General features: G+C 39.3%; 1 protein-coding gene, 2 non-coding genes and 1 pseudogene across 3 annotated transcripts in view; 3 read left to right on the top strand and 1 right to left on the bottom strand.

Annotated features, from left to right (window-relative positions):
• FREM3 (FRAS1 related extracellular matrix 3) overlaps positions 1 to 21978 on the bottom strand; it is an 86145-nt gene that overhangs the window by 37108 nt on the left and 27059 nt on the right. The gene's annotated exons all lie outside the window — the stretch shown is intronic.
• On the top strand, positions 4719 to 4824 carry LOC115513171. The gene has a single exon (XR_003968594.1). It is a non-coding gene; the product is annotated as a U6 spliceosomal RNA (small nuclear RNA).
• LOC115513228 lies at positions 8186 to 8305 on the top strand. Its single transcript, XR_003968633.1, has one exon. It is a non-coding gene; the product is annotated as a small nucleolar RNA SNORA15 (small nucleolar RNA).
• Positions 17851 to 18156, top strand: LOC115511673 (annotated as a pseudogene).

Genomic DNA, 21978 nt, shown 5'->3' with positions numbered 1-21978 from the left:
TAAAATGTACAGATAATCCCAAGAAGCAGCTACGTGGCACAGAAACAGCAGGGACTTTGGATATAGCGTCAAGTGACCACTCTGCTATTAATTAGCTATACGGACTCAGAAAAGTTACCAAGTACCGTTGAATTGTAGATTCTTTGACTGTTAAATGAGCATGATAACAATAACAATGACAGGAATAATATCTTCCTCAGAGCTGTAAGGATAACCCGAGATAGTAAAGGTAAAAATGACGAGCATGATGCCTGGCACACAGTAGGCACTCAAAGAAAGTGGTCACATTAAGGTTATACTGACATCGATGCACATAATTTAATGGAGAAGCAGGAGAAAATAAGTACAAATCAGTACTTTTAAATGTATAAATCAGTTAGGTACAGAAGACCATTTGTTTGCTCATTTACACATCCTATAAATAATTACTTTAAATTCTAATCAATCAGCAAACACAGTGCTAAGATTTGTGCTAAGTGTTGTGGATCAAAAGACATGCAAGTGATAAAGTTAATTTGTATATCAGGACCCACAAAATGGACCAGTGGCCCAGTCCATGTCACAAAATCTAAACCTAAGTCAGCCTGTGCTTACTGGAAACTCTTGTCAAGGAAACTCAACATACAAGCCTGCAACTCAACTTTGGCTACTCAAATACTTCAAAAGGGAAATGCAAGGCTTATAAGGAAATCCCCAGCCTCCCAGCCAACCATGCACGGCCTCTTCTAATGCTCTATGAGACTTGCCCTCGCGCCCAAATCCTGTGGGAAGTGTTCCACTGCTTGTGAGGCACTGCCTCCCCCAGTCCATGAATGGCTTTCTCTTGAATAAAGGATATCAAACTGGTTGCTCAATTGTATTATTTTTGTCACTTGACACAAGGTATAATTTCTTCAGAGAGGATATGGACAGATTTCATGAGACAGTAAGGGCTTAAGCATTGGGCGGTGATAGTGGAGAAGAAATGGACAGTTTAGAGAGAATAAAGGAGAATTGACAGGTTTGGGGGATGAGAAGCCAGAACACGTGAGGAAGGCTGTCAGAGAGGGACTCTGAGCTTAAATCGGGCAGCTGGAGGAATTGTGTAATGTGAGCAGATATAGAGAAGTTAGGAGGGGAAGACAACTTGGGAGTTTAATTTCAGATTTGGCTTTGAAGGGATGATAAGAAGTCCAAAGGAAAAGTTCATCAGTTATTTTGGATACTTGGAGATTTGGGAAAAAGTTTCAGGAACGGACAAAGGCAAGAAATGTATATTTGGGTGTACTGTGATACAGGGAGTCTCTGAGAGGGAGTTTTAAAGTCCAGTTTTTCAAAATAACAATAAAGAGCTAAATATATGTTATAAAATTTTTATAATTAAAAAATTTTTTTACATTTATTTTTACATTTTTGAGAGACAGAGACAGAGACAGAACACAAGTTGGGGAGGGGCAGAGAGACGAGACACAGAATCCGAAGCAGGCTCCAGGATCGAGCTGTCAGCACAGAGCCCGATGCAGGGCTCGAACTCACAAACTGTGAGATCATGACCTGAGCCGAAGTCAACCGACTGAGCCACCCAGGCACCCCAATTTTTTTAAAAAAAATTTAATGTTTATTTATTTTTGAGATTTTGAGAGAAAGAGAGAGAGATGTGTAGAGTATGAGCAGGGGAGAGACAGACAGACACAGAATCCAAAGCAGGCTCCAGGCTCCGAGCTGTCAGCACACAGCCTGACGTGAGGCTGGAACCCAAGACTGAGAGATCATAGCTTGAGCCGAAATCGGGTGCTTAACTGACTAAGCCACCCAGGCTCGCCCCCAGGCACCCCAATTTTTATAATTTTTTTAAGTTTATTTATTTGAGAGAGACAGAGAGAGCCCAAGATGGGGAGGGACAGAGAGAGGAGAGAGAGAATCCCAAGCAAGCTCTGAAGAGTCAGGGTGGAGCCCGATGTGGAGCTAGAACTCATGAAACTGTGAGATCATAACCTAAGCCGAAATCAAGAGTCAGATGCTTAACTGACTGAGCCACCCAGATGCTCCTATATTATACATTTTTTGTACTTTGTCAGACACTGCCTCTTAGACACTGTCTTTAGAGTAGTATGATCCTGGCTGAGCACCTGACAGACATCCTGGGGCCCTGAAGAAGCTGATTCAGGCATTGCCTTTTTCTACTCTCAGACCGGTTGGTCCCTGGACTTTGAAACAGGAGCCAAGCCAGGAGCAATGTGGAGGAAAGGACTTGGTCTCTACCAGTCACCTTGACTTGCATGTGTGGCTCTGACTTAGTCTCTCCTATTGGTTGGCTATGCACCATCACTTGCTGGGGAAAGGGTTGGGAGTGGGGGGTAGAAGGGATTGGAATATAAGAAAGAGGAAGTGGTTGGAATGGCCAGGGAGCCCCTGCTAAGATGGAGGTCCCACCTGTGAGGGTCAGTTACAGTGCCCTTAGCTTTGGAAGTCAGGGCATTCTGAGGAGGAGAGGAGGTGTGGGACGTGACTATGATCCTTTCCAGTGGGGGCCAGAGAGGATGGTTGCCTAGGCCTTAGCTGTGCCCTCCCAGGCTTGAGTTGGTAGCACTCTTCACAGGTGCAGCTTCTTCCCCTGGACCCAGAAGCAGGCAGGCAGCCAGCTGATGCATTAACAATTACATCCCAAATGATGAGAGGTGGTTTAGTGTATAATGAATAAGAATGCAGACGTTGGATTGCATGAAAGTCCAATTTATGACTTTGCATAGACGATGTTATGTATTTCAATAAGGAAGTAACTGTAAAAAAAAAAAAAAAGAAGAAGATCAAGAACTAATCGTTGGGGACAGTTGCCTTTGGGAGCCAGTGAAGGAAAATAAGTAACAAAATGGAAAATAAGAAGCCTTTGAGTTAGTTTCATCAAACTGTGTAAGTCTGATATAAAACTACCATCCAGAGGTAAAAAAAAAAAAAAAAAAAAAAAGGAGAGTTTCAAGCATAACCATAATCATCTTATCAAAGGATGATACTTTGTTATTTGCTATATCAAATGATAACAGCTACATATCTAGTTACACTCTAGGGCAGCATTTTTCAACCTCAGTACTATTGACATTTAGGCTGGATAATTCTTTGTTGTGAGGGGCTGTCCTGTGGATTGTAGGATGTTGAGCAGTATCCTTGACCTCTACCTACTAGAAACCGACAGCAGTCTCTCACCTACCCCTATCCTCCAATTGTAACAATAAAAAAAAAAAAAAAAGTCTCTAGACATTGCCAAATGTCCCCTAGGGAGAAAAATAATCTTTCATTGAGAACCACTGGTGCAGATGAAATTAAAGGATTTTACTGCATCTCTGATAAAAAATGTTCCTATTGGGGCGCCTGGATGGCTCAGTTATTTGAGTGTCTGACTTCAGCTCAGGTCATGATCTTGCAGTTCGTGAGTTCGAGCCCCGCATCAGACTCTGTGATAACAAACAGCTCAAAGCCTGGAGCCTGCTTCAGATTCTGTATCTCTCTCTCTCTCCCCCTCCCCTGCTCATGCTCTGCTTCTGTCTGTCTCTCAAAAATAAATAAATGTTAAAAATTTTTTTTAAATGTTCCTATATTTCATACTCCTATTTTGGGAGAATGACAAATGAAACATTTTGGATTTGAATTTGACATTGATAATCAAACATTCCCCGTTGACTTCAGAAGGTAGCCTGAATCTAAGTTAATCTGAGGAAAATTAGAAGGATACAATATCAAGGACATTAAAACTATTTTTCCTGTGGACAAATCAGAGTTTAAAGTTGGGGACAAGAGCGATATTCATGGGATCTGATTAACCATCACACTTTTTTCCTGGGCAGCTATTGAAATGGAAGCATCAGGTTGCTAAGTTTAGGTGGGAAGACCAGAGGCAGCCCTCCCACACGTGATCTCTGTGCCATAGGCAGGTGCCTCCATCCCTGCTCCCCCATCTGTAAGACTGTGGTAAAGACAGGGTCACAGGAGGCACTGGATGGGAGAGACTGTGTAGGTGGGGAAGTGTGGGCACATCATTTTTATGGTTTGAGCTATTATTATTAAGTTCCTTTTTTCTCCTTCATGAGTCAGGAGAATGAATTATTAAGAAAAGAACTATGTAGAACGAAATTAATGCTATAATGTTCTAAACAGAACATATAAGCTCATAATGGGGGATGCAGGATGGGGGTAAACAGGACCAACATGTCCCAAGTGCCTGATACATGTGGAGCTCTGGGCTAGGAAGTGTGCAATCTGCCAATGAGAAAGAAGAAAAATAAGAGACAAACAAGATGGAAGAGATAGGAGTCAGGGAATAGGAACTGACAGGACCAGTCTGGACGAGGAAAAGATCTGAGTGCACAGTGAGGTGAAGAGAAGTAGAAAAGTGAATTTTGGAATGGCAATGGCTTAGAAAGCAATTGGAAGTAATAATGGAGAAAAATACCCAACTGCAGAATTTCAAGCTTCTTGAATTGAAGGGCATAATGCATTTACATTTTCATAATTATCTCCCATTGAGTTTTTTAAAAAAGGAAATATATCCTAAGTGTTTTACCCAAATACTATATTCAGGAAGATCTAATTTTGATGTAACTTAGGTACCAATTTTGGTTTCTGATATAATCTCTTCTTTTCAAATGAAATGATTGGAAAACACCTTAAAATGAAAAATAGATTATGTATTGCTAAAGACAATTTTGAAAATACATCTAAAATAAATGCTGACTCTCATGCTTGCTTTGGCAGCACATATACTAAATATACTAAAACTGGAACAATACAGAGAACATTAGCATGGCCCTGTGTGAGGATGACACAGGAATTCATGAAGCATTCCATGTTGAGAAAAAAATAAAAACAAAAAACAAATAAATGCTGACTCTCAAATGAGTCAAATCAAGTACGAAATGATAAGGTAGCAGTCATTGTCAAATGTTAATGGCTTATGGCCTTGAGCCTGAAAAAAGATTTAATTGAATAGGATATTTGATCTCAAATGTTTAATAATTACCCAATGAAAATCTAATATCATACTCATGTTTTTTAATACTCCATGACATTTTCAAATAGCTTCATTGTCATAAGCATTTAACTTCTGCAGCCACGAACTTTAAAATGTATCTGACTTCCATAAGCACCACCTCATCATAATACCTATCACTATCAATTTTCACGTAGTGTCAGTTAATACCATTTTTCTTTGGAAAATGCTTCACAGTGCCTCATTGTGATGAAATGTGTTCGAGGCTTGATGCGTACAGCTAAGTTGCATGTCTACAGAATAGAACTATGATAAATATAATGTATTCTTCCCCAGTAGAGGTATAATTTCAGGGAAAAGAAAGTAACTTGAGATAGAAGAATTAACAAAATTAGGTAAGAGAAAAAGTCAAATTGCATGAGACCAACTTTCATTTTCTTTCCCTAGCTGTCTCCAGTGTTCCTGGAGTTGTGAGTAGCAATTTAAAACCATGTTCTTTGTTGGGTGAGATATGCCACATCCCCTTCCTGCACAAGGATATTATTCCACCCTCTTTTCTTTTGCATAATTCACTTCTATTCAGTAACTCCATGGGCCTGCCTGATTCTTCCTTCAGTGATTCAGGGTGTGGCCACCCATGACCCAAAGCAGGGGAGGAGAGGTGGCCCTCCTTTTGGAGTCCCCAACACACAGGTGCATGTCCATTCTCTTCTTGAGGAACAACAGGTTGTTTTGTGCAAATCAGGTTTTTCAGAAAAGGAGGGGAAAACTAAAAAGGAAACAGATGAGCTATCTACAGTCATTTCTCTCATTGTATTCTTCTAAGCTACAGCAATGTTACTTCCCAGACAGTGTTTCTATATTCACTTATGCAGTCTTTGGAAATGTGTGGGCAGGTGATGGAGGAAGGGATCTTTGTGTTCACCGCCAGGTGGGAGGGGCTACAGGGGCGGCAGGTGTAATGCAGTGTGACAGAGGTGTTTGGTATTCTTTTTGGAGATGTCCCCAAACTGTCTTGATGATATATTTGGCTCTCCATTTTGAAGAATAAAACCCAACACGTTATTGCTATGTATGACAATACAAGTTATCTGTGCCCTTTCTCGCCTTCTTAAAATAGAGTTCTTCAATATTACTGCAGTGGAAGCAGGGGGAAAAAGTAAAGACCAGAAGCTTTTCTTCGATTGTTTTGCATGCCTCAATAGGGGCACCACATCCTGCCCTTGACACAAAACAAAACTACCCGAAGTACTCTCAAAGCAAGACTTTAGAATATTAAAAAAAGGATGAGATTCTATTAGCAGAAGTTTCCAACTAGGAGGAAAGAAAAAATACACCAATTGCATGATCACATGCAATGGCCATTTCTCTTTGGGAGTTGGGGCTCCACATGGCATAACTGGAAGGGAGAACACATTGTGCCTTCTTCCTTCTCAAGACTCTATAGGATTCAAGGAGGATGTTGAAGCAAACTCTTCCTTCCAGAGAATGTAATGTAATGTAATGTAATGTAATGTAATGTAATATTATGCAATACAATGCAATGCAGACCAATGCAATATATATAGCAAATTCCTCTTTGGAGATCAGAACAATCATTCTCATTTTTGGATACCATCTAGATAGAGCCAGAGAAAGCTCAGGGTCTTTCTCAGAACCTCATTATTTTTTCTCTCCAAAGAGGGATGGAATTAAAACCTTTCTGAGTTCCTTCCAGGTTTACCATTCCCTAGTTCTTTCTGTCCCCCTTGGTAGGTGGCACTGTCACAGCAATAAAGAAAACATATTAACTTATTATGTCCCAGTTTGGAAAAATAGTATTACTCAGCATAAGTTGGTGCAACTTGATAAATCAAATGCAAACTTTAAGCTCTCAGGAGGCTTATCCACATGTGAGGAGGATGAGTTCTTGGGAAGTCACACCAACTATCTGGGTACAGAGGTGCACTGGCACATCCAGAGGTGTGATCTTAACCCCACTGGCATATTACAACTGAATCCTTTAATATCTGAGATCTCATGTGAAAATCCAATGCTTACCACCACTTTGAATACAGGGACGGGCATACATGACATTTGACAAGTGAAGTGCCTATTGTTCAGTAATTGTGCCTCACTCAAGGTCACATAGCTAGTCAATAAATCTAAAAGTATGCAAAGCCCTCCATGGTCTGGATTCTTTCCACCATGGCTCCCCACCCCCCGTCATCTACCTCTCTTGCTGCCTTTGGAGCCTATGAGTTAGCTTATTCTAAGTTATGTGCAGTTTGTGAAGCTAACGGTGAAGCTAAAAATTCTTAGTCATCCTTCAAGGCCCAATTTGAACATTGCTCCTTGGAAAAACTTCCCTGGGTGATGGTTCATCTCTGTCACTTACGCACATATCTCCTTGCTAGTACTTGAGTGAATTGTCTCTATGTCTGGTTCTCTTTCCATATCAGTAGCTTATTTTCATTATGGAGTTCCTAGCCCTTGGCAAAGATCCTAGAAATTACAGGGCTCAATAAATACTTGTTGAATGACTGACTGCCTCCTGGAGAAAAACTGACCTAAACATAGATTTAAAGAATAGAATGAGCACTGCCAATAATTTGACCTAGGTGCAGTTTGTAAATATATTACCTTGCTTCATAAAAATGTAGATAATGGTTTTTAAAAAATGTAGTGATATCATAGCATGGACCTGTGGTTTTATTCTAGTTAGAAAGGGAGTCAGAACCTGCAATCCAGGTTGTTATCCTCTTAGCTTAGAACTACTTCTGCAAAATACTGTGTGTACAGGCTGTGAACTGATCTTTAAACTTGAGGGTCTAGTTCTAGAGACATCTTTAAAAAAAATAATAACAATACTCTTTCACAGAGGCACTTGGGTGGCTTATCGGTTGAGCATCCGATTTTGGCTCAGGTCATGATCTTGTGGTGAGTTTGAGCCCTTCAATGGGCTCTGTGCTGACAGCTTAGAGCCTGGATCCTGCTTTGGATTCTGTGTTTCCCTCTCTCTCTGCCCCACCCTGCTCGTGCTGTTTCACTCACTCTCAAAAATAAATAATAAAACATTAAAAAATTTAAAAAAATATTCTTTTACATTTCCATAGTATGTATTATTTAACTCCTCCCCCCGCCCCCGCCATAGTCCAGTGTTCTGCTCATGTTCTAGAAACTGATCACATAACACTGGACATATAGGTTTGTGCTTGATTGGCATTAGAAATGAGATAGTATAAGGCATGGCTGAATACTTTGTTCTTTATCTCAGTAATTGATGCAGCCAGACACCATGCAAAAGTAAAGTCTTCCCTTTGAAATGTCTGTGATAACTGATAATGGATAAAGAAGATGTGATATATACATATACACATACATATACATATACATATACACACACACACAATGGAATACTACTGGGCAATGGGAAAGAATGAAATCTTGCCATTTGTAACAACATGGATGGAACTGGAGGGTATTATGCTGAGTGAAGTCAGAGAAAGACAGATACCATGTTTTCACTCATATGTGGAATCTGAGAAACTTAACAGAAGACCATGGGGGAAGGGAAGGAGAAAAAAATAGTTTCAAACAGAGAGGGAGGTAAACCATAAGAGACTCTTAATACAGAGAACAAGCTGAGGGCTGATGGGGGGGAAGGTGGGGAGGAGGGGAAAATGGGTGATGGACATTGAGAAGAACAATTGTTGGGATGAGCACTGGGTGTTGTATGTAAGTGATGTATCATGGGAATCTACTCCTGAAGCCAAGAGCACACTGTATACACTGTATGTTAGCTAACTTGATGATAAATTATATTTAAATAAATAAATAAATATTTTATGAATTAATGAAAACATAAACATAAATAAATAAATAAATACATAAATAAATAAACACAAAAAATAAATAAAATAGCTGTGATGGTATGCTAAGCTTTTTTTTTATAGCACATTATTTTTTAAAAGTGGACAGAAATAAATGAACTAATGCTAGGGGCTTGCAAGGACTTCCAAGTACTAGTTAAATTGGGCCACTTTGCTCTTTGACATGTTGCTTACATTGCTTTCAAGTGCGATACTAACATTGTGGTGGTTATACTGAATTCTCAAGAAATGGATAGCTTTTATATACGTGTTTTCATTTTCTTAAGAATGATTCTACAGTTTTATTTGCTTTGTAGCTTAGCATTTCTCTCCTTCCCCACAACCCAACAGAAAAAAAAAGAAATGAGATAGTATAATAAAAATTGTTATGTATGTGTAATGAAAGTAATATTTCCTGAAAAGCCATAATACACTCTATACCTTAGGAAGATGTGATTCCAACCAAACCAAGTCCCTACAGTTTTTTATAGGTGTTCAACACAGGACACATCCCCCAGGGTGGCTACTCTAATGTCAGCTAAAAGCAGCTCTGAAATAGTGGGCTTGAAAACCAGAATCACTTATTCTCCTACAAAGAAAGAGACAAATGTCACATCCCCATCTCAGCTTATGTCTACAGTCAGCCCAAAGGAGATAGAAGAGTGTTTCAAGAGCAATTTGATTTGGAAGTGTTGGGAAAGGAGGAGTCACGTGAAAAAAGGGTCAAAAGGAAGCTCTGCAGAGACATAAAAATAAAGTTCTACTCATCACAGCCCAGAATGTAGAGCCAAGTATATTCATATATCCTTGTAAGTGGGTTTGGCCAAACCTTGGAACCATCTAACTAAGCTCTAAATGAATGGGGAATGACATCTGGTAGAGTTCTTCTTAAGGTCTGGCAAGACAATAATTAGGGAGGAAAGGTTGGAAGGTAAAGTAAACCGCAGCCTAGCTCTGTGTCATCTCCATTGTTAGTCCAGGCCTTACAAAAATGGGCAAGCCAGAGAGCCAACAAATGTCATTAGCCTAATTCTTGGCAAGTACTTATCAGGCAAAGAATATACGCTGAGCTTTTATTTTCCCAGGGGAAGCATTCAATTTGTCAGCAATTCCTCTCTGCCAGACCACAAGTCAACAATTGCTAGATAAATGAAAAGCTTCCACTCAACTTACAAACTCTTGGGTAAAGTATTTATTTTCTAGAAATAAAAGTGCCTTTTTTTTTATAGCACAAGCTATAAATGGTCCCAGTAGGTTCCACTAAAGCAATCAAATGCCAAATACATAAATCTTATAGACCCTTATGGAAAATGGAAGTGGCTCTGTTACACATCATGTTGAATGAGACTATAGAGTCACAGAATAAAAAATGGCAGAATAGGTCATAGCTAATAGGTCAGTGACAGACTAAACCCATTGCTGTAGTAATGGTAAGGGAAATTCAAGTGTAACAATCACTTGAGATATACTTTATGAAGACAAAATTTGTTTTGAAGACTTTGGATTATATGCTTTCTGAACTATGCTGTTGCATAATTTGACATTGGCTCCTATTATATATAATGCTCAGGAGATACTCAACTGTGAAAAGAAATGTTGTGGGTGAGGTTTAACACACACAGATGTGTGTGTGTGTGTGTGTGTGTGTGTGTGTGTGTTTGCTTTGTCAAAGCCTTTCTCTGTTTCCTTCATCCTGCCTTTCTTGTATATCTGCCTCTCCTGGATTTCCACTTCATCTTTGTGTTTACATGAGCTCTTTCCAGCTTCTAGAAGACTAGTTAGTATTTGTATATACTATATTTAAAAAATTTAAAATGGAAGGAATGGTGATTCCATAAGCAGCATCTAAAAAGAGGCTTCTCAGTTTATTCTTTGCCTGGACTATACCAAAGGGAATCCAATCTAGTAGCTCCCTTGAAGTTTGCAAAACAATTTCAAGGTAATGCTTTACCCCCATGTCTTTCACCGAACATGCTAAAACATAAAAATGGGTACAACCTCTGAGGTCATTTTCGGTCTTCAGGTCTATGATTCTAAGTGGGCATAATAATGATACTGATAGTAGTTTTTACAATTTCACTCTTTTTAAAATAAGATGAAAGCTCAATCTTTAGGGCATATAATTTCTTTTAAAAAGTGTTCCTTGGGGTTTATAAGGAAAGGAAATATTTTCCAACTCAGAGCATATGAATTTTATGGCACCAACCATAGAACAAAAATATGATGGCCCCTTAAGCCAAGGTCCTTTGCCCAGCATGATTTTCCACAGTTATATTACACTACATGGACTTTTGGTTTTCCTAGGCAGGCCCAGGCAGAAGTCATGAATCAAGGATCAAAATATGCTATTTCTATCAAGATTATCCTTTCCAAAATTATTTCCATAATTTTCCAGATTCTGGATTTCTTTCTATGTATTAATACTGGCTGACACAACAGACTGGGAATAAGTATCACTAGGGAACAGAGGAGAAACACTTCTTAAGACACATGTGGCTGCTTTTCTCATGCAGCACGTGCATGAGATTCCAGTGGTGCTGAAGGCGGATCTGTAGTCTGCTTCAAGAGGAGAGCAACCCAACATGTACCTTAATGTTTATAGCAGCACTATCAACAATAGCCAAAGTATGGAAAGAGCCCAAATGTCCATTGACTGATGAATGGATAAAGAAGATGTGGTATATCTGTCTATATCTATATCTATATCTATATCTATATCTATATCTATATCTATTTATGGTTTTATACACACACACACACACACACACACACACACACACTGGAATATTATTCAGCCATCGAAAAGAATGAAACCTTGACATTTGCAACAATGTGGATGCAACTAGAGTGTATTATGCTAAATGAAATATGGCAGTCAGAATAGACAAATGTCCTATGATTTCACTCATACCTGGAATTTAAGAAAGAAAACAGATGAACATAGGGGAAGGGAAGGAAAAATAAGATAAAAATGGAGAGGGAGGCAAACCATAAAAGACTCTTAAAGATAGAAAACAAACTGAGGTTGCTGGAGGGGTGGTAGGTGGGGGGATGGGCTAATGGGTGATGAGCATTTAGGAGGGCATTTGTTGGGATGAGTACTGGGTGTCATATATAAGTGATGATTCAGTGGGTTCTACACCTGAAGCCAATAGTATACTGTAAGCTAATTAACTTGAATTTATTTATTTATTTTTAAAATGTTTATTTATTTATTTTTGAGAGAGAGAGAACACAAGCAGGGGAGGGACAGAGAGAGAAGGAGACACAGAATCTGAAGCAAGCTCCAGGCTTTGGGCTGTCAGCACAGAGCCCGGTGTGGGCTTAAACTCACCAACTGTGAGATCATGACCTGAGCCGAAGTCAGACTCTTAATTGACTGAGCCACCCAGGTGCCCCATTGAATACTTACTGAAATAAGTAAGTAAGTAAGTAAGTAAATCAATCAATCAATAAAGTTTTTGGCAAAACTGTTACTGTGATGTAAGTTAATTTTACGTGTCAACAAAAAAGATGATGCCCAGTATTTTTGACAAACACCAGTCTAGACATTGCTGTGAAGGTATTCTTTCGCTGTGATCAATGTTTACAATCAGTTGAATTTAAGTAAAACGGAATGTGGGTGTGGCTTTCATCCAATCAGCTGAAGGTCTTAAGAGCAATGACAGGTTTCCCCAAGAAGAAGCAATTCTAACTCAGACTGCAACATAAAAACCTGCCTCAGTTGCCCACTTGCTGGCCTACCCTGCAGATTTCAAATTTGCCAGCTCTACAACTGTGTGACCAATACTCTGTTTCTGTCTGTCTCTCACACACACACACTTCCTATACCTCTTCTACTCCTACTGTTCTGTGTTTCTGGAGAACAGTGACTAATACAGTCGCCATAATACCTGCCTCCTCCCCCTTTTTTCCTCTGATACATTAAGCTTTTCTGAAACTATTCTAGATGCAAGCATCTCCCAACATGTCCTTTAAATTATATTTAGATGTTTGGACCCCGTCTTCCTGTTTTGTTTGCTTGTTTTAATTCAGTCAGATGCATTTAGCACACAGCCATTGCAACATGAATTCTCTGGGAAGAATTTTTCCCTTTCCCCAGTGACAGAGACGAACCATTTTGATCTACCTAATTTGCCCAAAGAGCTTTTATGAAGCTTTAAACTCAGATCCTTCAAAAAAGACAATATTAGATGGAAAAGAAAAATCTATGTTTATAAAACTGACCAAACCTGTACAACTGCTTGGAAATGCTAGGAAAGTTTAGAGATATAACACAAAGGTTTAAAAGTGTTTTTATATAAAATATACCTAATATCCACTCAAAAATCCTCTGGGGAAAAACTTGAGTTGTAGAAGGGATGCATTTGCACTCATTACTTAAAGTGTTAGGATATATCCTGATATATTTTCTGGAGCTAAGGATTATGATTTTTTTTTAAACCTAAATTCTGTGGCTTACAAATCTTAGTTTTACAAAATAGAGTTAATTTCACATTTTAATTAGGATAGTAAAATAAGAGAATGCCATTGATGGAAAAAAATGTATCAGAACAAGTTTCTATGACTGTTACATTTCCCTGAACGTTGTAAATGCATTTGATTGCAGTTGTAGATTCTGCCTCACCGGTGTGAAAACATTAGCTATATCTGAGCTTCAGAGCAACTCCTCATTGTAACTAAGTTTTCTTTAGTTGTACTCATGTTCCATATCCCCTGCTGGATGTGATGCTCTTCCTCTGCTCATCCTGTTCATCAGGCAACCTCTGATCAGCACTGCAGCCTTTGGAAAATCTCTGGATTCCTCCTGATACCATACATGGGTATACAGGCTCTTGTTTATTTTTCCTTTGTGGAAGTTAAATTAATGCCAACCCAGGGAGAGAGAAATGTTGACTGGGAGTGTTAACAAGACCCTTCACAAGATTTAAATTCTCATTACCTTGAGGCATCAATAAATACCCACTGAACATACTTTTTTTCTATTCTTTATCCATACTTCCCATACTTCCCCCTTCCTGCCCAGTTTGAGAAAAGTTTAAGGCATGCACCATGATGGTTTGATTTATATAGATTGTGAAATGATTACAATAGGTTCAGCTAATGTCTACTTTCTTATATAGGTACAATAAAAAGTAAATAAAGAAGAAAAGAAAAAAAGGAAAAAAAAATTCTTCTTGTGATGAGAGCTGTTAGGATCAATCTATTCTCATGGGAACTTTCCTGTATATTGTACAACAGTGTTAACTGTGGTCATCATGTACATTACATCCCTAGTGCTTATTTGTCTTGTAACTAGAAGCTAGTACTTTTTGACCACCTTCTTCCAATTCTCCCTCTCCCAACAATTCACCTCTGGTAAGTCTAATCTCTTTTTTTCTTCTTTTAGATTCCACATTTAAGTGAGATCGTACAGTATTTTTCTTCCTCTGTCTGGCTTATTTCAGTTAGCAAAATGCCTTCAAGGTCCATCTATGTTCTTGCAAATGGTAGGATTTCCCTGTTTCATGGCTAAATAATATTACATTGTGTATATATACCACAACTTCTTTATCCATTTGTCCATTGATGGACACTAAGGTTGTCTCCATGTCTTGGCTATTGTAAATAATGGTGCTGTCAATGTGGGGATGCACAGATCTTTTTGTTAATGTTTTTGTTTCCTTTGAATATTTCCAGAGGTGGAATTGCTGTATCATATGTTATTTTTAGGAGTTTTGAGGAACCTCCATACTGTTTTCCTTAGTGACTGTCTTACAATCCCACCAGTAGTGCACAAGAGTTCCCTTTTGCCACATCCACGCCAGCATTTGTTATCTCTGGTGTTTTTGATCATGGACATTCTAACGGCATGAGGTAATGTCATTGTGGTTTTGATTTGCATTTCCCTAATGACTAGTGATGTTGAGCATCTTTTCATGTGCCTGTTGACCTTTCATATATCTTCTTTGGAAAAATGTCCATACAGGTCCTTTGCCCACTCTTTCTGTCTTTCTTTCCTTCTTCCTTGCTTGCTATTGAGTTGTATGAGTTCTTTATATATTTTGGATATTAACTCCTTACCAAATCTATGGTTTGCAAATTCCCCCCCCCCCCCATTTCATAGGTTATCTTTTTCACTTTCTTGATAGTTTCTTTTGATTTTGTGGCTTGCGCTTTAGATGTCATATCTGAAAAATCATTACCACTGCTCATGTTAAGAACTTTGTCCCTATGTTTTCTTCTAGAGTTTCATGGTTTCAGGGATTACATTTAAGTCTATAATCCATTTTTTTAAAGTTTATATATTTATTTTGAGAGAGAGAGAGAGAGAGAAAGAGAGAGTGCACACACATGTATGCACAAAAGCAGGGAAGGGGCAGAGGGAGGGAGAGAGAGAATCCCAAGCAGGCTCTGCACTGTCAGTGTGGAGCCAGTCATGGGGCTCCATTTCACAACTGTGAGATCATGACCAGAGCCCAAATCAAGAGTTGCACACTTGACTGCTTAACTGACTAAACCCCTGTGATCCATTTTGAGTCAACTTTTATAAGTGGTTTAAGGTATGGGTCCAGTAATGGGTCTCATGGTGTTGAGACTGAGCTCCACAATGGGCTCCATGCTGGGCTTTGAACCTAGTTAAGATTCTCTCTCCCTCTCTCTCTCTCTCCGCCCCCCCCCCCCTTGTCCCTCTCTTGCTCATACATGCTCATTTTCTCTCTCAAAATAAAAATAAAAATAAAAATTGAAAGCTGTATACAAATCTTTCTCTCACCTGTTTGTCATTGCATATGAAACTATATATGTAATACATTGTTAATACATGATTGTTAATACATGAGCCTCCGTGTACTTGCTTTGATAGTATAGATAACAGAATTGCTCCAGTTTGTTTAATGGCAAATCAAGATTCTGTTTTCACACTGGTTAGCATCTTTTGTTTCTTCTTGGTGTAAGTTCTAGGACCAGTTCATGGGACTTGCATAAAACTTAGAAGAAAACAACCGGTTGTTGAAATTGAACAAACCAATCTATGACATCTACTTTCATGGCTTGGGCTTGGTAAAACAGGAAGCTAGTTGGGGGTATTCTGTATACATTAGTTATGCTCTTTCTCTCCTTGTTCCTAAGTATTGCTCTTGTCCTGTCAATTGTTAACAAAATCATAAATATTGCACCATCACTATTCCAACCATCTGATGATTCTGTAACAAAAGGAGTCTGAAGGGACTCTGATAAAGACAGTGATATTTTATAAAATTAGCCCCCCTCATCAAAATTGTGGTGTAGACCTGAAAATCTGATAATTTGCCTATCCTTCTGTAATCACTGTGTTTTGTCTAGATAGATGAAAATCAATAGGAGGGACTATAAATGAACTCTGTACCTGCGACAGCTCTTGCCTAGGAGATATAAAAGTGGATGTTGTATCTCCCACAGTTGGTTCTAAACAGCCTTAGCTGAAACTGCTATGAATTTAAAGCACCCACCAGCTAAAGATAAACAATGATTGGTATGTTAGATCCTCACCAGACCCAAATGAAGAGCCTTCTGTGACCAATGAAAAATGTGATTTGTTTTAAGCAGTTATATCAGTACTACGGAGTCATTTCACCCTCTCTTGTATGTAAGCTTTGGTCCTTAATTAGCACAAACACAGTGAACTTCCCCTTTCTGGGATACATGGGTCCCTGACTTCTCCTCTTTAGTGAACCACCCTGAATTTCCTCACTGATGTGTATTTCCTTGCCTGGCAAGTCACTAAACTCAGTGCTCCTTTATTTGACCACTGCAGTGGTCTCAGTATTTCTTTTAAAAACATTCATATTCTCTATATTACTCACTATTTAAATAGGAGATAACTCTATCTAGTTTGTGTGTGTGTGTGTGTGTTTCCAGAAGCACAGATAGCAATATAACTCCACAGTATTAAACAAAAAACAACAGAATTCTTAAATGGTTTTTAAAACATGTCCCCCTCCCACCCCCCTGTTTAAAATGTTGCTAGTTTTCCTCTAATTGTTACAGACTCTGGAAACAAAGACTTAATGTTCATCATTAGACAGTTTTTCTATCATCCACTAAATTTCTTCCAAGCATTTGGCTTGCTGTACATAAACCAAGTGAGATAGAATATTTTGATTTCCTGTGAATTCAATAGGAGCTCATAGGATGGGTGAAAACACATTACAAAAGATCAACGTCCCAATTCTCAAAAACCAAATACTTCAGATAAGATGGCTCAGAGTTGCACTTGGTAAGCACCCTGGTGCCCATAATAGGGATGCGCACATTCAGAGGCACAGCAGAGGATGCTGGGATCTGGAGAGCCCTAGAATTCATTTACTAACAGAGAGTAACTGCTTTCATTTCAGTGGGTACTGATTAGTAAAGTGGCCAACTAAATGTTATATATCTATTTCTTTTATTAACAACTTCATTGGACCTTAGAAAGACCCGGGTTCTATATTAATTAGAATTGTGAGAACCCAATAAGGACATTAGAAAGTCACTTGACCTGTGAGAAAGAAAGAAAGAACACTCTAAAATCAAGTCTATTTCTCTCTATACCTCTAAGAAGATAAAGGAGGAGAGGAAGGGACAGACCTACAGGGCAAGAGAATCAGTTAAGCACTTAATGGAATTGTGGACTTTAAGTCAATATTATTATATTTTCATTTCAATGGACCAGTTGTTAGCACTACATTTATTTTAGTCTCTGAATGACTAACAATTTAAAATTTTTTCTATCTTTTGTATTTTTGCATTAGTCCCCAACTGCGTATAGCATCTCACCATTTTGTGCTTTATATTAAACCAGTGCAAAGTGCCAGTTTCCTCCCTGTTTATTTGGTTTTCCTGGTGTGCTCTAAAGATGTGATTTTAAAAAGAACTAAACTATTCATTCAAATGGACTTTTTCCTGCCCTTAGAAGAAAAGAATAATACATAAAGAGTTTTAAAAGCCATAACAAACAATAGAAAACAGAGCTGGCAAAAGTAATGGGATGTAGAAATAAATCCCATTCAGTTTCTGGACTCAGACCTAGTTTGTGATGACATGGCTAAATGCACCAAGAAGGTTGGAATCATCAGTAAACATGGAACTCATTATGGTGCCTCCCTCAGGAAAATGGTGAAGAAAATTGAAATTAGTCAGCAAGCCAAGTACACTTGCTCCTTCTTAGGCTAAACCAAGATGAAAAGACAAGCTGCGGGGATCTGGCACTGTGATTCCTGCATGAAAACAGCAGCAGGTAGTACCCAGACCTACATCACTACTTCTGCCATCACAGTAACATCTGCCATCAGAAGACTGAAGGACTTCAGAGGCCAGGAGCAGCTCCACCATTTGAAACATTGCTAGTCTATAATAAATGAGTTAGTTTATGTAACAGAAAAAAAAAAAAAGAAAAAAAGAAGGAAAGAAAGTAAGAAGGAAGAAAAGAAAGAAAAGGAAAAGAAAGGAAAGAAAAAAGAAAGACATCACATTCAGTCCCTTTGGGTGTTGTGAGTTGGATGGATTGAGGTAAAGACCATGCATGTTTGCTATGATGCTGACACCAATTCCAATGTGTAATTTTTCCAATACTACCAGGCAATTCTCTGACACCAGCTGGGTATCCTACAATTCAAGTCATTTCTGACACTATCTATCCCAAGAGAGCATCAGATCCCTGTCCCACAAGACTGCCCTCACTTTAGATGACAATTGCAAGGGTAAGGTAAGGGCCCTGTCCCACAAGACTGCCCTCACTTTAGATGACAATTGCAAGTCTAGATTGTCACCTGTGCTTCTGACCAACTGGCTATAGATGGGAGGTTCCAATGACTCCCTCTTGGGTTCAACTAATTTGCTAGAGTGGCTCACAGAACTCAGAGAAACATTTTACTTACTAGATTACCGGCTTATTATAAAAGGGTATGACTCAGAAACAGCCAGGGTAGGGGGTGCAGAGCTTCCTTGCCTTCTCTGAGGGTGCCACTCTCCCAGTACCTCTACATGTTCACCAACCTGGAAGCTCCCCTAATTAATAGGCCCTTTGGGTTTTTATGGAGGCTTTATTACATAGACATGATTGATTTAGTTTTTGGTCACTGATGATTGATTCAGCCCCTTTTCCCTCCCTACAGGTTGTGGGGGGTTGAAAGGGTGGAACTGAAATTTCTAACCCTCTAAACACAAGATTGGCTCCCCAGTTAATCAGCCCCTATCCTTAGGTGCTTTCTAGAGTCGCCTCATTAACATAACAAACAATACCTTGACTATTCTCTTTACAGGAATTCAAGGGGGTTTAGAAGCTTGGTTCCAAAATGGGGAGAAGATCAAATATATACTTTTTTTCTTAAACGTTTTTTTATTTATTTATTTAACTTATTTCCTTTTTTATTTTTTAAAATTTACATCCAAATTAGTTAGCATATAGTGCAACAATGATTTCAGGAGTAGATTCCTTAGTGTAATGTTTATTTATTTTGAAAGAGAGAGAAAGAGAGGCAGAGAGAGAAAAGAGAGAGAGACTCCTGAGCAGGCTCTGTGCTGTCAGCACAAAGCCCAGCATGGGGCTTTATCTCATGAACCATGAGATTAGACCTGAGCCAAATTCAAGAGTCAGACACTTTACTGACTGAGTCACCCAGTCTTCCCATGTGTTCCTTTTTTTTTTTTTAAGTTTATTTATTTATTTTTGAGAGAGAGAGCACATGCACACAAGTGGGGGAGGGGCAGAGAGAGAGAGAAGGAGAGAGAAGGAGACAAAGAATATGAAGCAGACTCCAGGCTCTAAGTTGTCAGCACAGAGCCCAACACAGGGCTCGAACCCATGAACCATCAGATCATGACCTGAGCAGAGGTTGGACACTTAACTGACTGAGCCACCCAGGTGCCTCACTCCTATGTATTCTTAGTACAAATCACAATATCATACCTGCCTGCTTGTTCTTAATGACATGAAGAGCTTGGAGAAAAAAGCTGCATAATTGATCCTAGCATCCAGCAAATCTGAAGGTTACCTCTATTCTTTTATATTCTGGGCATACATTATAAGACATAGTAAAACTGAAACACAAGTGGCTCTGACATAAGTATTAGAGAGTGGTTCCTGTATTAGTATTTTACTGTCATGTAAAAATTGCCACAAACTTAGAAGCTGAATAAAGCACACACACATTATCCTACAGCTTCAATGGACCAGGAATACAGACATGGCTTAGCTGAGTCCCTAGCTCAGGGTCATAAGACAGCAACCACAGTGTTAGCTGGACTGCATCCTTATCCAAAGCCTTGAGTAGGAAGGATCTGCTTCCAAGCTCATTCAGATTATTGACAGAATTCATTTTCCTGTTGTTGTGTGACTAACAGTCCCAGTTTCTTACTGGCTATTGGCTGGATGCTGCCCTCAGCTTCTAGAGGTCCCTTGAAGTTTCCTGCTGATGAGGGACCATAAGACAGGCTGAGGGCAAAGTACAAATTAGCACACCACCCCCCCCCCCAGGTGGTATATGTATGATGTTCCTTGGATACTCCTGGCTACCCCAAAACAGGAAGAGACAAAAAAAAAGGTTAAATTAATAAGAGTCACCACCAGTTTACAAGAAAAAAGACATCCCATCAATAGTCTAAAGTCCAGGAATTCCCTAACGTCCTAGTATTAACGCTTTGCTAGAGGGAAAAACAACCTTAGCTTGACAATAGCTAGGCCTCCAGTAATCTGTGAATCTTTAGCATATGAAAATCACTTTGGAAACTTCCCTTTTGACTTTACCTCCCACAGTCCCATAGTATACAAGGAGCCACTCTTCACAACCCCAGTGCAGCTCTTTCTGCCCACTGGTCCTGTCTCCATGCTTTAATAAAATCACCTTTTTGCACCAAAGACATCTTCAAGAATTCTTTCTTGGTTGTCAGCTCTTAACCCCGTGAACCCCACCAACACTCCAATACCCCATGACTGCCATGTGGATCTTTCAACATGTAGTTTGCAACATGGCTGTTTTCTTCTTCAAGGCCAGCAGAGAATCTTTCTAGTATGTGCTAGCAAGACAGATACTGATTTAAATTCAGACTTAGAACAACACATTAAAGAATCTTTTGTCTACAAATTAACATTAGTAACTTTGAGTGAAATGAATAAGTAATAACATGATGTTGGTAAGAATAAAAAGAAGAGATCAACTGGAGTGAATGCAATGATTTCCAATCTTCTAGCTGTACTTGTTTTCCATTAAATGCGGCTTATATGTTTTGCCATATGATTTATAACCAGCTTCTTCCAGAGCAACTATGAGTAAAGCAATGACATCCACTAATCTGGAGTGACCCCGTTTTCCTTGGCATTTGGAACTACTGCCTGAAGGAAGAGAAGACTCAACTTTCCTGAACTTGCCATACAACAACTCTTGAAACAGGATTTCCAAACTGCATTATGCTATACTACTTTGCAGTGAGCTGTGCAGAGTATGCTCGGCTTAGTAATGACACAGGTCAGAGTTAAAGAGATATGTAAGTGAAGGAATCGGAGAAGCGCAGAGGAAATGGCTGGTACGAATAGCCATAGGGGAGCTGTTCCTATTATTTCTATGTCAGGTGGTCCAAGCAGGGAACTGAGTTCTGATGGCACAGGCTGTAGCTAGTACGATAGGAAAAGATAGGATAAAATAGGCAGACAGGGAAAGGATAGGACCTGAGGTCCCTGGGTGGGAAAAACACATATTTTGGAACAATGCTGGGAGCGTCTGACGACAGCAAACCGTCTCATGCGTAAGATTTCTCTTAAGAATGTGATAGACACCACCTACTCCCCCGCAAATTTCCCTCAGGAATTTGACAAAAGACCTAACCAAAAATAAGTAGTAGACCATAAAACGTGTCACCCACAAGGAACGTAAGGCCATAGACCATCCCTCATACCATAGAAACGAGCCAATCAGGAATGAACAATGCAGCACCTAGAGCTATCAAGCCAATGAGGGTAGAACCTGAGAAGGAATGAGGGGGAAGGGAAGGGACGGCTGACCAGAACCTTATAAAACAAGGACGCTTGCCTATAGTCCTGGGGCATTCACTTTTGAATGTTCCCTCTCTGTAAAGAGAGCTTTCATACTATTCTTCCTCTCTGATCTTAATACTCTAATAGACTTTTGCCTGCTGCTCATTTTGTGTCCACCTCTTCATTCTTCAAAGAGGCAA

Source organism: Lynx canadensis, chromosome B1 (assembly GCF_007474595.2).
Source record: "Lynx canadensis isolate LIC74 chromosome B1, mLynCan4.pri.v2, whole genome shotgun sequence".
Taxonomy (NCBI): domain Eukaryota; kingdom Metazoa; phylum Chordata; class Mammalia; order Carnivora; family Felidae; genus Lynx; species Lynx canadensis.
Note: the sequence above shows the minus strand (reverse complement) of the source record. Positions and strands in the feature narration are given on the sequence as shown.